Source organism: Myxine glutinosa, chromosome 7 (genome assembly GCF_964187855.1).
Source record: "Myxine glutinosa chromosome 7, kmMyxGlut1.1, whole genome shotgun sequence".
NCBI classification, from domain to species: Eukaryota; Metazoa; Chordata; class Myxini; order Myxiniformes; family Myxinidae; genus Myxine; species Myxine glutinosa.
In genome coordinates, this window is record NC_136267.1 from 103178661 (window position 1) to 103193632 (window position 14972).

At 49.0% G+C, this 14972-nt stretch overlaps 1 long non-coding RNA gene across 1 annotated transcript in view; it reads right to left on the minus strand.

Annotated features, from left to right (window-relative positions):
• Positions 1-527: 527 nt before the first annotated feature.
• LOC144892817 (uncharacterized) overlaps positions 528-14972 on the minus strand; it is a 48232-nt gene continuing 33787 nt past the window's right edge. The window contains exon 3 of the long non-coding RNA XR_013623964.1: positions 528-539. This is a non-coding gene — a long non-coding RNA (uncharacterized LOC144892817). The remainder of the gene's footprint in view (positions 540-14972) is intronic.

Sequence of the window (14972 nt, forward strand, 5' to 3'; positions counted from 1 at the left end):
CTTGTTTTATAACTCTATTCACAAGCCAGCGATAACAGATCAGTGCCGGCTCATGAGAAAGTTTTCATTGAGTCATCTTTGAAGCCTCAGCTTCATAGAACGACGGTAACTACTCGGTTGTGGTTGTGTTGTCTGGTGGTCGTCGTCCACATGACAATATCTTATGTGGTGATATACAACATACAAAGGAGGAAAAGCAACTGCATCCGACACAACACACATTCCATAGCTTTCACAAATTTGTATAAATACCTTAAATGGCAAAACTCTTTCTAGAGTGCATAGAAAATGCGAATCAAGCTTGCATAGGAAAAAGATGAGATGAGCACGAGACAATGGGCTCAAGGGGACAGTTCCCCCAAAGAAGGTACAGGGTTATGGAAAAGCAAACTTTTTTTTTTTTTTACCTCTGCATAGGATCCCTCCATTACGTGTGGAGGAACTGGAGAACGACATCCGCCGTATGGCTGATCCATGATCGTGAACGTGCGCTCAGATGTCTGTAGATACATTACTTGTGATGGAGGTGACTGCATTCCCTTGAAAAAGAAGAGATTGTTATGGACACCAATTGAGACAAATATAATACAAGACAGGAGAAAAGAGATTGAAAACTGAAAAGGTGTGTGTGTGCGTGCATGTGTGTGTCATTGGTTGTTATCCTCATATACGGGTTTCAGGAAGTGGAATAGAGCCCTCCCAGGTCTCGAAGTATCAACCTTCTTTAGCGTGCGTGTGTGTTTACTATGTCATGTATAATATGTGTATGATCACATATCAATATGAGTGTACAGTCAGACCCCAACATTCACGGGGGATACGTTCCTGGAAAATGCCACAAGTGCCAAATCCACGAATGTGGCAGCATTGCTTGAATAAAGCGTAAAAAAAAATCTACAGTCTGGGCTCGTGGAAGAACTATGACACAGAACAAATCAGGACACAGCATAACAAAGGGAACAGCAGGAGGAAGGGGAAATGCCAACAGCAGTGTGGAGGGAGAAAATAGATGGAGACGAACAATGAAGGGATGCAGGTAATGATGAGGGAAAGGGTTGAAAAACTTGAAAAAACCTCTGCTTCCGGTTTCTCGAGCGAGGTGGCGACTTTAGATCTCTCCAGGCATAAAAAGTTTAGGTATTTTTCCATTCGTGTGTTTGTCAAATTTCCATTCGTTATTTTATTGTCTATGCGTTATTGTGTGTTTCTAGTTAGTTTTGCTTTGAAATTCCTGTAACTTGTAATTAATTAATCGTTTCATGTTTGCTCCGCGTGCACGGCCTTGTAACCTGAGGGTTCCCCCGCCGGTGTTTTCTGAATTTAAGTTCTTTCCTTCACTGTATTGCTTGCTTCAAAGATTTTCTTTCTTTTTTTGCCCCCCCCCCCCAAAATAAATAAATAAATTCATTTACTTCCTTTTCTCCACGTGTCCTGTTGTCTCATCGTGTGCTTCTCTCCACATAAGCTGTCGCGCCCCGCCGCCTTTATCTCCTTGTCTTCCACCTTTTGCCCTGTTCACGTGACACATGGTTGTCCCTCGAAGCTCCCTCTCCCCATCGGTATTTTGTGAATATAAGATTGTTTTTCGTGGTTTTGTTTAAATATTATTTAAATATGTTTAAACTTTCCCCTGCAGTGTTTTATTCAGTGGTATATTACAACACACTGTTTTTCTTCCTATTTAAAAGGCTTTTTTCAATTTCCACTTCAATTCATTCCACTTCAAAAAAAATATTCAATCTCTTACATTTCTTCCTCCCTACATGCTCTAAATTCACCTTCATTCCACCCTTCCTCTATTGTTTTTAAACGGATCTCTGACTTGAAAATCACAATAAACCCAATTTGTTATAAATGTTCGTTTTTCATTAATCATCCACTTTTTAAACTCCCTCCTCACACCTCACCTCCTAAACTCCCTCCTCCCTTTCAATTCTCCCCCCTCACCCCTCCCCTCCTAAACACCCCCCCTTGCCCCTCCCCTTCAAATCTCCCCCTCCCCTTCAAAACTCCCCCTAACCCCTCCCTTTCAAATCTCCCCCCCCTACCATCTTTCTCCAATTCTCCCCCCACAGCTGCCTCCTCCCCACTTCGTCTCCCCTCTATCTCAAACCTCCACTCCTCCAACCTTCTACTTTCCTTTGCCCACCCTCAAGCAACCCCTCACTGTGCCTCATCCCATCATCATCAAACCTTTTGTCCTCCTCATCCTTCCCTTTCTTGTAACTCTTCTGTAATCTCTGACACACTATCAATAGCTCTCCCGAACTCCCCTCTCACCCCTCATCTTACCCCACACCATCAAACCTTTTGTCCTCCTCATCCTTCCCTTTCTTGTAACTCTTCTGTAATCTCTGACACACGATCAACAGCTCTCCTGAACTCCCCATCTCACCCCTCATCTTACCCCACCCCTCCCCTCTCCTGTACCCGATGCTCCCCTCCCTCAACGACATGGACCTCAAACATCCGGGGCCTTCGCTGAAACCTGATTGATCTCTCCACACAGGTTGCTTCTGACAAACCAGACATAATCTGCTTCACAGAAACTTTCCTCCTTCAAGATGGCTCTGATTCCTTAATATCTCTTCCTGGCTACTCCCTCCTCCGGTATGATAGATCTGAGCCTCGTCCTGGTGGTGGGGTTGCTATCTTTATCCAAAACTCTCTTCCTGACTCTCCTTGCACTGCCCTCTCTCCACCCCACCACCAGGAGTACCTCTGGCTACAGCTTCCGTTTCACTCTCACCTTTTGTTCATATGTGTTCTGTACCGTCCTCTAAACAGTGATGACTCCATTTACATTTCGCTGTCTGACAACATGGACCAACTTCCATCCACTCATCCCAACTCTGTCTTTTCCTCATATGCGGTGACTTCAACTGTCATCATGCCAGCTGGCAGGGTGTGGGTACCTCTCTCACCAGCCATGGCATCTCAGCAAAGGACTTCTGCATGTCATTGGGACTGACACAATCTGTCAATTTCCCGACCCGGATCCCAGTCAACGGAGTATCTTCTCTTCCAGATGTTACATATTTATGTGAATGTATGTGAATTACCATTCAGGTCTTTGCTTATCCGTGTGTAGTATATTAAGTTGTTGTGTAGTTGTTGTGGTTGGAGGGTCAGGAGCCCTTCTGAAAGAGTGGCCGGAAAACGGAAGTGGCCGGAAACGGAAGTGACCGAAAAGGGAAGAGAAAAAGACACGAGGTAAAAGGAGGAGGTTTCGTCTTCCTCGCCCCGCTCCGAAAAAAGGTGGAAGCGACCTTGCCCTGCGTGGACAAAGCGGCGTTCCGAAACCCGTCTGGCGAGAGGAGTTACCTGGACGTGTAACTACCTTTTGACACGTCAAGTCACCGTGAGTTCGTGCACGGAACCAAGCGTCCGGCACAGTTTGCCCCGTCTACAAGGACGCGTACGGGTCGCACGTTGGGCCTCGCGCGCGTTGCAAACCGCGCTTGGTTTTGCCCCGTCTACAAGGACGCGTACGGGTCGCACGTTAGGCCTCGCGCGCGTTGCAAACCGCGCTTGGTTTTGCCCCGTCTACAAGGACGCGTACGGGTCGCACGTTGGGCCTCGCGCGCGTTGCAAACCGCGCTTGGTTTTGCCCCGTCTACAAGGACGCGTACGGGGCGCACTTTGGGGCCTCGCGCGCGTTGGAAGCCGCGCTGGGTTTTGCCCCGTTGCTTGGCAAGGAGGTGTGCGCTGCAGCAGCTGTCCCCGGTACGAGACGGCACGTTTGGAGCACGTCCGCCCGGGGTTCGTTCAACCGCCCGTGTGCGGAGAAGAGCGACATTGTGAGAGACATTGACCACGGAGGGAGTCAGGAGTGGGGCTCACGTGAGGAATTGACCACGGAGGGAGTCAGGAGTGGGGCTCACGTGAGGAATGTATAAGATGGCCATCTTAGAGTTAGTGTAGATGAGTTTACTACATCTTTGTGATATTGATTGCTGATTGTTGATGGTTGATTGCTCGGGGAATATATCATTGATTATTCCGGATCCTTGGTGTGGGGTTTCCTTTTGATTGGAATTCCTATTGATTGCGTTACGAAAGCTCATATATATAATACTACTTGCTGGTGAAGGTCCTCTCACGGTCCGGGGGTCGCCGAGACCAGGTAGTCACCGAGGGGACCACGTAACAGAATTGGGGGCTCGTCCAAATTACGATTTGCGGTTTCGCAATTGGGTCTACGTCCGGGATTTAAAATTGTATAAAATAATAAAATAATAATTTTTTTATTAATTAAAATTTATTAATTAATTATTAATTGGTAAAAAAATTTTGAGAAATTGGGGTAAAGTCTTGGGTGAAGGTTAACAGGTGTTAACGATAGGCACCATGGCGTTTGTGGCACAGAACTTTGGGGTAACCCCGAGTGAGGCACAGTTCCGAGCGTTGCTAAAGTCGGACCTCTTGAAATTGGCCAAACATTTTAACTTGGAGGTCCGAACTAATTTGAGGAAGGCAGAGTTGCAGGCCACGGTGATACAATCTATGGTGGGATTAGGAACATGGGACGAGTTAGCCTGGGAGTGGCTACCCGAAGAACCAGAAGACGTTGAGCTCCGGAAACTGGAGTTGCAATTACGGAGCCAGGAACGGATTAAAGAAGAAGAAAGGAAAGCAGAAAAGGAAAGAGCAGAAGAAGAAAGGAAAGCAGAAGAGAGGAGAGAAGAGAAACAAGCAGAGGAAAGGAGAGTGGAACGAGAACTCCAGGAAAGGTTAGCAGAAGAAGAAAGGAAAGCAGAAAAGGAAAGAGCAGAAGAAGAAAGGAAAGCAGAAAAGGAAAGAGCAGAAGAAGAAAGGAAAGCAGAAGAGAGGAGGGAAGAGAAACAAGCGGAGGAAAGGAGAGTGGAACGAGAACTCCAGGAAAGGTTAAAAGAAGAAGAAAGGAAAGCAGAAGCGAGGAGAGAAGAGAAACAAGCAGAGGAAAGGAGAGTGGAACGAGAACTCCAGGAAAGAAGAGAAAAGGAACAAGCAGAGGAAAGGAGAGCTGCAAGGGACCTCGAAGCAGAGGAGAGAAAAGCGGAAAGGGAATTAAAGGAACGTGACATGGAGCTTCAGCAAGAAATCAAATTCAAGGAGCTGGAGTTAATGAGAGAACGGGGAGAGGCACCACCCTTGCTGACGGGGTCGACACCTAACCAGAAAACCTGGGATGTGGGCAGACATGTGAGGCTGGTTCCACCGTTCAGTGAAAAGGAAGTCGCGAAATTTTTCCCACACTTTGAGAAAGTGGCTCGACAATTAAACTGGCCGGAGGAGGCCTGGACCATACTCGTGCAAAGTGTGCTGGTGGGGAAAGCTCAGGAAATTTATTCGGCGCTACCAATGGACCAATGTGCAGATTATGAGGTACTGAAGAAGCACATCCTCAAGGCCTACGAGTTGGTTCCGGAAGCTTACAGGCAAAAATTCAGGAATGCCAGGAAGAGGGAGAGTGAGACCCATGTGGAGTTTGCCAGAGTGAAAGAAAACATGTTTGATCGGTGGTGTGAGTCAAAAGGAGTCGGGAAAGACTTCGAGACATTGCGGGACTTGATCCTGGTGGAGGAATTCCAGCAGTGTGTCCACGACGACATCAAAGTGTACCTGCAGGAAAAGAAGGTACCAAAGTTGTGGGACGCAGCCACCATGGCAGATGATTATGCCTTAACCCACCGAATAGGGGTCCACAAACCTAACTCCTCGCCTAGACTTCAGCAGGGGAGTTATGGAACACCCGGTGCGGAGAACGACCTTACATGGCGGCGGCCTCGAGATGATTATGGGGACAACTATGATACCCCAACGGTTAGAAATCCGAGGGCTACGGGCCCAAGACAAACTTATTTTTCGGGGGGCTCAAGGCCGACCCCGAGGTTCTCCCCCGGGCCTACTTGTGCTTTTTGCCATAAAACTGGACACTTGATGTCCCAATGTTACCTCCGGAAAAGGGAGAACCCGGAACGGAATCAGTCTAGTGCGACTCCGAATGCACTGGCAAGTGTGAGAAATCATTCTTGGAGAGCAGAGCTGGGGGAAGATTCCCCTGTCAAAGGTACGGCGTCCCGGGAGAACCTTGTTCAGGAGGGCTACAAACATTTCATTTCAGAGGGGTTCGTGTCGCTGGATGGCGACCCGAGGAACCAGAAGCCAATTAGGGTATTGAGGGACACAGGAGCCCACCAATCGTTGATGCTGGAGGGCATTTTGCCATTGTCGGAGAAGACGGCAACTGGGGTTAGTGTGCTTTTACAGGGGGTCGGGGGCTATGTTAAAGCTCCGCTTCATGTCATCCAGTTGAGTTCTGAGTTGGTATCCGGGCCGGTCACCGTAGGCTTACAAGCCACCCTTCCTGTGGAGGGAATCTCTTTTATTATCGGGAATGATTTGGCCGGGGGGCGAGTTTCGGGTAATCCAATAATGGTGGACAAGCCCAGTAAGGAAAATAACACCACTCGGTTAGAGATGGAGATTCTGGGTATCTTTCCATCCTGTGCAGTGACTCGGGCTATGGGTAGAAAGCACGCGGAAGAGAAGGAGGAAGAAAGAGAGGGGGAGTTGGAACCCTTAGAGGTACGGGAAAACAACTCGGAAAAAGGAAATAACCAGGGGAGGGATTCCCAGGAGTCTCGAGAAATGGTAGCGTCTGGAACGCAAAGGGACGTGGAGTGTCCGTCGGGGACCGAGGAGAACGAAGTGGAGCAAACCACGCTGGTCCGAAGGAGGCTAGTGGAAGAACAACACGAAGACTCGGAGATCCAGAGGTTAATTGAGAAAGCCGTTACGGAAGAAGAGGCTACGAAGATACCTGTGGGGTATTTCATGAAGGGGGAAACCCTAATGAGGAAATGGAGGCCCCCGGAGGTGCCCGCAGACAATGAGTGGAAAGTTCACTATCAGATTGTGGTGCCACCGCTGTACCGGAAGGAGATCTTGAGTTTGGCACATGAGACCCCTTGGGCGGGGCACCTGGGAGTGAACAAGACCTGTGACAGGATATTGGTACATTTTTTCTGGCCGGGACTGCGACGGGATGTGGCGGAGTTCTGCAAGTCCTGCCATTCTTGTCAGCTGGTGGGAAAGCCGAATCAAAAAATCCCACCCGCCCCGTTAAAGCCAATTCCAGCTTTTGAAGAGCCATTCAGCCGAGTCATTGTGGACTGTGTGGGCCCTTTACCCAAAACCAAAGCTGGACATCAATACTTACTGACCATCATGTGCGCGTCCACCAGGTTCCCCGAGGCAGTGCCTCTGAGGAAAATAACGGCGGCAGTTATTGCAAAGGCCTTGATTAAATTTTTCACTTGGGTTGGTCTACCTAAGATCATCCAATCGGATCAGGGGTCCAATTTCATGTCCACACTGTTCCAGCAAGTGGTACACCTGTTGGGGGTGGAACAAGTAAGATCCAGCGCCTACCATCCCGAGAGCCAAGGGGCCCTGGAAAGGTTTCACCAGACTTTAAAGAATATGATCCGAACGTATTGTTTGGAATGTGCCAAGGATTGGGATGAAGGGATACCCCTATTGTTGTTTGCGGCGAGGGAGTCCGTGCAGGATTCCTTGGGATTCAGTCCGTTTGAACTGGTGTTTGGACACGCAGTGCGGGGACCGTTGAAATTGGTGAAAGAACAGTGGTTACTACAGGAGTCCCGGACACCGATGGTGGAGTATGTGTCCACAGTAAAAAACCGATTGGCAAAGGCGTGTGAGGTGGCACGACGGAACTTGAGAAGGGCCCAGGGGAAAATGAAGGAGAGACATGACAAGACCTCGCAGATAAGGAATTTCAGTCCTCAGGACCGGGTGTTAGTATTGCTGCCCGTTCCAGGTCAGCCCCTCCAGGCTAGATATTTCGGTCCTTATGCAGTGGAGGAGAGGGTGAATGAGACCGACTACGTGGTGACCACTCCCGACCGACGAAAAAAGCGACAGTTGTGTCATGTCAACCGACTGAAGAAATATCATGAGAGGAAACCGGTGGAAGACGTAGTTCCTGTCTCACCGGTCGTACCGGTGACAATGGACGGAAACGCCGGTGTGAAGTTTGATAACTTGGATGACCAGGCCTGCCCCAAATTGACGAACACCGAAGTGTTGAGTCATTTGGATGAGAAGTTAGGTCATTTAACAAGGGAACAGCAAGGACAACTGTCCAGCCTAATGTTCGAATTTAAACATTTGTTCACAGATGTACCTGGTCGTACGGACTTAGTATATCATGATATCGAGGTGGGGGAGGCCACTCCAGTGAAACAACACCCCTATCGGATGAACCCGGTGAAGATGGAGTACCTTCGGAAGGAGATGCAATATATGTTGGACAATGACATAATCGAACCAAGCAACAGTGAATGGAGCTCCCCATGTGTGTTGGTGCCGAAACCCGATGGCAGCTTCCGGTGTTGTACAGATTTAAAACGGGTGAATGCAGTGACCAAGACCGACTCCTATCCGCTCCCGAGGATTGACGACTGTATTGATCGAATAGGCCCAGCTAAATTTGTTACCAAATTTGACTTGCTGAAAGGGTATTGGCAGATCCCTCTTACCGATAGAGCCAAAGAAATCTCAGCTTTGGTCACTCCGAATGGGTTATATCAGTACAAGGTCCTCCCTTTTGGGTTGAAGAACGGGCCGGCTACATTTCAACGACTGATTAATAGGCTCATTGCAGACTTGGAGGGGGTGGAGGCATATCTGGATGATGTAATCATCCACACCATGACCATGGAAGACCACATTAAGCAAATCCACGCATTTTTTCAGACGATGTCCGAGGCAGGTCTGACCATCAACTTAGCCAAGAGTGAATTTGTAAGAGCACAGGTAGTGTTCCTCGGCCATGTAGTAGGGCAGGGTCAAGTACAACCAGTGACCGCCAAGGTAGAGGCTATCGATCGCTTCCAAGTCCCAAAGGGAAAGAAAGAGCTGATGAGATTCTTAGGTATGGCGGGGTGGTACCGGCGGTTCTGTAAGAATTTTTCGGATGTGGTAGCCCCTTTAACGAGTTTGTTGAGAAAGGAGACCCCATTCGTTTGGGATGGCAAATGTCAGGCGGCCTTTGCCCATGTCAAAGCGATACTAATGAGCTCTCCGGTCCTAACCGCTCCGGACTTTCAGGCACCTTTCAAGTTGGCCGTAGATGCAAGCGATGTGGGGGCTGGAGCGGTCTTGTTACAGGAAGATGAGGATGGGGTGGACCACCCCGTGTGCTACTACTCCAAAAAGTTCAATAAACATCAGGCAAATTATGCCACCGTAGAGAAAGAGACCCTGGCTCTCCTGCTAGGGCTTCAACATTATGAGGTGTATTTAGGAAGCACGTCCTTTCCCATAAAGGTCTTTACGGATCACAACCCCTTAACCTTCATTCAAAGAATGAAAAATAAAAATCAGAGGTTGATGAGATGGAGTTTGGCTTTGCAGGGGTTCAACTTGGAAATTGAACATGTACGGGGCCGGGACAATGTCGTGGCGGACGCTTTGTCCAGATTGAGTTAATCTGGGGGGGGGGGGGGGGGGGGTTGAGTTAGCTGGGTTGTTTCTCCAAATTGGCCGGCAAAGAAAGTTTTCGCTGGGTTCAAACTTTCTTTCTTGAAGGGGGGGAGTGTTACATATTTATGTGAATGTATGTGAATTACCATTCAGGTCTTTGCTTATCCGTGTGTAGTATATTAAGTTGTTGTATAGTTGTTGTGGTTGGAGGGTCAGGAGCCCTTCTGAAAGAGTGGCCGGAAACGGAAGTGGCCGGAAACGGAAGTGACCGAAAAGGGAAGAGAAAAAGACACGAGGTAAAAGGAGGAGGTTTCGTCTTCCTCACCCCGCTCCGAAAAAAGGTGGAAGCGACCTTGCGCTGCGTGGACAAAGCGGCGTTCCGAAACCCGTCTGGCGAGAGGAGTTACCTGGACGTGTAACTACCTTTTGACACGTCAAGTCACCGTGAGTTCGTGCACGGAACCAAGCGTCCGGCACAGTTTGCCCCGTCTACAAGGACGCGTACGGGTCGCACGTTGGGCCTCGCGCGCGTTGCAAACCGCGCTTGGTTTTGCCCCGTCTACAAGGACGCGTACGGGTCGCACGTTGGGCCTCGCGCGCGTTGCAAACCGCGCTTGGTTTTGCCCCGTCTACAAGGACGCGTACGGGTCGCACGTTGGGCCTCGCGCGCGTTGCAAACCGCGCTTGGTTTTGCCCCGTCTACAAGGACGCGTACGGGGCGCACTTTGGGGCCTCGCGCGCGTTGGAAGCCGCGCTGGGTTTTGCCCCGTTGCTTGGCAAGGAGGTGTGCGCTGCAGCAGCTGTCCCCGGTACGAGACGGCACGTTTGGAGCACGTCCGCCCGGGGTTCGTTCAACCGCCCGTGTGCGGAGAAGAGCGACATTGTGAGAGACATTGACCACGGAGGGAGTCAGGAGTGGGGCTCACGTGAGGAATGTATAAGATGGCCATCTTAGAGTTAGTGTAGATGAGTTTACATCTTTGTGATATTGATTGCTGATTGTTGATGGTTGATTGCTCGGGGAATATATCATTGATTATTCCGGATCCTTGGTGTGGGGTTTCCTTTTGATTGGAATTCCTATTGATTGCGTTACGAAAGCTCATATATATAATACTACTTGCTGGCGAAGGTCCTCTCACGGTCCGGGGGTCACCGAGACCAGGTAGTCACCGAGGGGACCACGTAACACAGACTTGGTTTTGACAAACTTCCCTGCAAATGTCGGCTGCTCTTCTTCTGCTCCAATCGGTTCTTCTGATCATTTGCTTGTTAAAGTGGATATCTCTCTGGCCATTCTCAGAGAGCCTCCTCAGCGTCGGCGAGTCTGGCATTTCACTCAGGCCGACTGGCATGGTCTTCAAGCAGCTATCAATCATCTGGACTGGTCTGCCATCTCGACTGCCTCTGACATCAACTCTTCCTGGGAATTCTTCTGAAGTAAATAAACTGCTCTCTCTCATGCACAGATTTATCCCATCCAATATTCAGTTGTCATACCCTTCCTCCCGTCCATGCTACACTGAATCTTGTGGTGAGGCAGTTGCCCTGAAACAACTTGCCTTTGCCTCTTGGAAGGCTAATCCAACTGAAGGCAATCTCAGTTCCTTTCACAAAGCTCGGAACAAGTGTGTGTCTACCCTCAGGAGTGCCAGGAAGCACTATCTCTCTACTCTCAAGGCTGAACTCTCAAACCTGTCTCCTTCATCCAAATCCTAGGGCATCTGGTCAAATCTGTTTCTGGTGTTTGTTCCCCCTCCATCCCCTCCCTCACCTCAAATGGCTACGCAGCTGACGCCGCACGTGAAAAAGCCAAATGCCTCAACTCAACTTTGCCTCAAAATGTTGTGTCCCAAACCCATCTCTCTCTCTACCCACCTTACTCAGTCAGACCCAGCTGCTCCTGGACTCTGTGTCCTCTCCTGAGAAGGTGGAGAAGTTTCTGTCAAACCACTATTCTGATTCTGCAACTAGACCAGATGGCATCAGCCCACAGGTCCTAAAATCCTGCTCTGCCGCTCTTTCACACCCTCTCTCAGTTCTCTTCACCCTCTCTTTTGGTCAAGATCATCTGCCATCTGCTTGGAAATCAACCAACATTACCGCTTTGCAGAAGAAAGGTGAAAAAACAGATCTTTGCAACTACAGACCTGCAATAATCAGCAAGAATCCATCATCACTTCTGATATCAACTCCTTCCTCTTCTCCAATGGCTTGATCTCGGATCATCAACTTGGATTCAGACCAGGTCATTCTACTCTGGACATGCTGCTTCTGCTGTCTCAACCATGGATGGAGGTCCTCAATGCCAAACAGGATATCAGAGCTGTCTCGCTTGACATATCTCGTGCCTTCGATACGGTCTGGCACCCCGCCCTGCTCACCAAACTCTCCTCGTATGGTATCCATGGAAACCTCCATGCATGGCTTGCGGACTTCCTTTCTGGTCACTGTCAACATGTGGCCTTGAATGGAATTCTCTCTTCTCCCCTTCCTGTTCAGGCTGGAGTTCCTCAAGGCAATGTTCTGGGCCCTGTGCTTTTTCTGGTCTTCATCAATGATCTCTCCGACTCTCTGGAAAATCCTCTCTATCTCTTTGCTGATGACTCCACTCTCTGCCGCTCCATATCACAGCCATCAGATCGGCTGTCTGCAGCCTCCTCACTCTCTGCAGACCTGGACAAAATCACAGACCGGTCAAACAAGTGGAACATGTCTTTCAATCCTGACAAATCTCATGCTCTTACTATGTCTCTCCGAAAAGACCGACTGGACAACCCTCCCATATACTTTCTCAACAATCCTCTTGAAGAAGTTCTGTCAATCAAGCTTTTGGGTCTCACTATCTGCCATTATCTTTCCTGGGAAACCACATTTCCAAGCTGGCCTCCAAAGCCAGTCATCCTCCGTCGTGGGCATCCTCCGTCGTGCGAAGTCCTTCCTTGGCACACCTGAGCTCCTCACCACATACAAGGCTTTCGTCCGCAACGCTCAATGGAATACTGTTCTCCCCTCTGGGCTGGTGCTCCTGCCTCACAACTAGCTCAGTTTCACGCGGTTGAAACCAAAGCATTCAGATTGATTGGAATCTCCCGCGATGAAGCTAATTCTGAGGGCCTTTCTCTCTCTCACCGCAGGCAGGTAGGTGGTCTTTCTGTCTTCTACCGACTCCTCTCCAGCGTTGCTACCCCTGCTCTCTCTGTGCTCTGTCCCCAATATTCCTGTAGGTTGCACAAGATCTGCCAGCAACCCTCTTAGAGTTAAACTGCCAAAATCAAGACTGATCACCTTCACTCTTTCATTCCTCTTTTCTCCCGCCTCTGGATCAAACTCCCTCACTCTCTTCAACCCCTCTCCTCCCTCCAGGTCTAAAAAACAGCTGTTTACCACCATCTCTTATCTTCCCCCATCCAAAACCTTGATCTCTTCTACCCCCGTTAAAACACCACAAATCTGCCTCTGAATCCCCAGCTTCTTTCCTGGGGTTCCTAGAAGTGTTCATTTGCTTTGTACCGTGTACCTTGATTGTACCTAGCTATCGGGATCTTTGTACCGTGTACACGCTTTGTATCGTGTACCTAGCTATCAGGATCTTTTTGTTTATGTTTGTCCCTTCAATACTGGCTGGTGTGAGTAGCAAAGAAATGCCGTTGATAAAACTTTAATTTTTGCAGCCTGGCAGACAAAACTGTGTCTGAGCTAAAGGTTCGAGTTTCAATTTGTGCCAGAGGAGGGTCAGGCAATAGTACCTTATTTAGAAGGTATTTGACCACCAGAAGATTAATAGTGCTGCTGCACGAATTTATAAGCCCATAAAAGTCTCTTTTTTTTTTCGAGACTCGTGTAAGAGCTAAAACATTGAACATGAAAACATGTACAGACACATAAAACATGCAATGAAGGGAGTGGGAGACAAGATGGGGAGGTAGTGGGAAGCACACAAGTGCAACATTTGAGAGCAGGGACATTGGGAGATCTGTGGGAGGTAGAGGGCTTAGGGCGAGGAGTCGTGGGAAGGGGGATGGGGGGTGGGAGAGGTTAAAAAAAAAAACACATGGACACTGCTAGGACTTCCAGGAAAGAAGTCGGTATTTCAGAAAAGTGGATCTGGGGTGAATTAACAGGGGTAGAAAAGATCAAGGTTTTGGATGGGGGAATATAAGAGATGGTGTTGAACAGCTGTTTTAAAGACCTGGAGGGATGAGTGGGATTGAAGAGAGCGAGGGAGTTTGTTCCAGAGGTGGGAGAAAAGAGGAATGAAAGAGTGAAGGTGAACAGAGAGTCTTGATTTTGGCAGTTTTACCAGAAGAGGGTTGCAGGCAGATCTTGTGCGACCTGTAGGAGTACTTGGGAGACAGAGCACAGACAGGGCTGGGGGGCTAGGCCAGATAGGAGTCGGTAGAAGACAGAAAGACCACCAACCTGCCTGCGGTGAGTGAGTGAAAGGCCCTCACAATCGGCTTCATCACGGGAGATTCCAATGATTCTTGCAGTTAAACCTGGCCGGACGCAGTGGCGTGGGTCTGTAATCCTGCTTCTCGGAGGCTTGCGTTGAGGGATCGTATGAGGATGGGTCCACCTGCTCTGTGTCAATCGGGCGTCCACACCAAGCTCGGCATCGACATGGGGAGTTGGGGGTAGTCTCGTGCTCTCCAGGTCTCCTAAGGAGGGACGAACTGACCCAGGCCAGTAATGGAGCAGGTCAAAGTCCCCGTGCTGATCAGTGGTTGGACAGCACTCGTGAACATTGGTGTTGGCTTCGCGGTTCGGGTGCTGGCTTGGGATCCTAGGATCCTGGGTTTGAATCCCGGTTGATCGCTGAATTAACACCACGGGGGTTGACTCAGCCTGTCATCCTTCCGAGGTCGGCAAATTGAGTACCAGTTCACTGGTAATTACCTGTGTATTGCAAGAGGTGACTAACAGGGTTGGCAGCAGGAAGGGCATCCGGCCATAAAATATTGCTTCAAAAGGGGGACCAAGTTCGCTGAAAAATGGGAAGAGTAAGTGCCTAGATGGGAAGTGAAATTCAAGTAGGATGAAAAATTTTGCTGTGGCAAATGTTTGTTTTAAGATGGATGTTTTATGGTCAGATGTCCTTCCTGCCGCCAACCCTGTCAGTCACTTATTGCAACACACAGGGAATTACCAGTGAACTGGTACTCAATTTGCCGACCTCAGAAGGATGACAGGCTGAATCAACCCCCCTGGTGTTAATTCAGTGATTGACCGGGATTTGAACCCAGGGTCCTCAGATCCCAAGCCGGCACCCTAACCGCTAAGCCAACACCAGGCTTATTCTTGCAGATTCTTGCAGTCTTGCAGTTAATTCTTGCAGTCGCAGTTAAACTTTTAACCATCTTCATATTACATATGCATGAGGAGATGAAATGGGAAGAGTAAGTGCTTAGATAGGAAGTGAAAGTCAAGTAGGATGGAAAGTTTTGCTGTGGCAAATGTTTGTTTTAAGATGGATG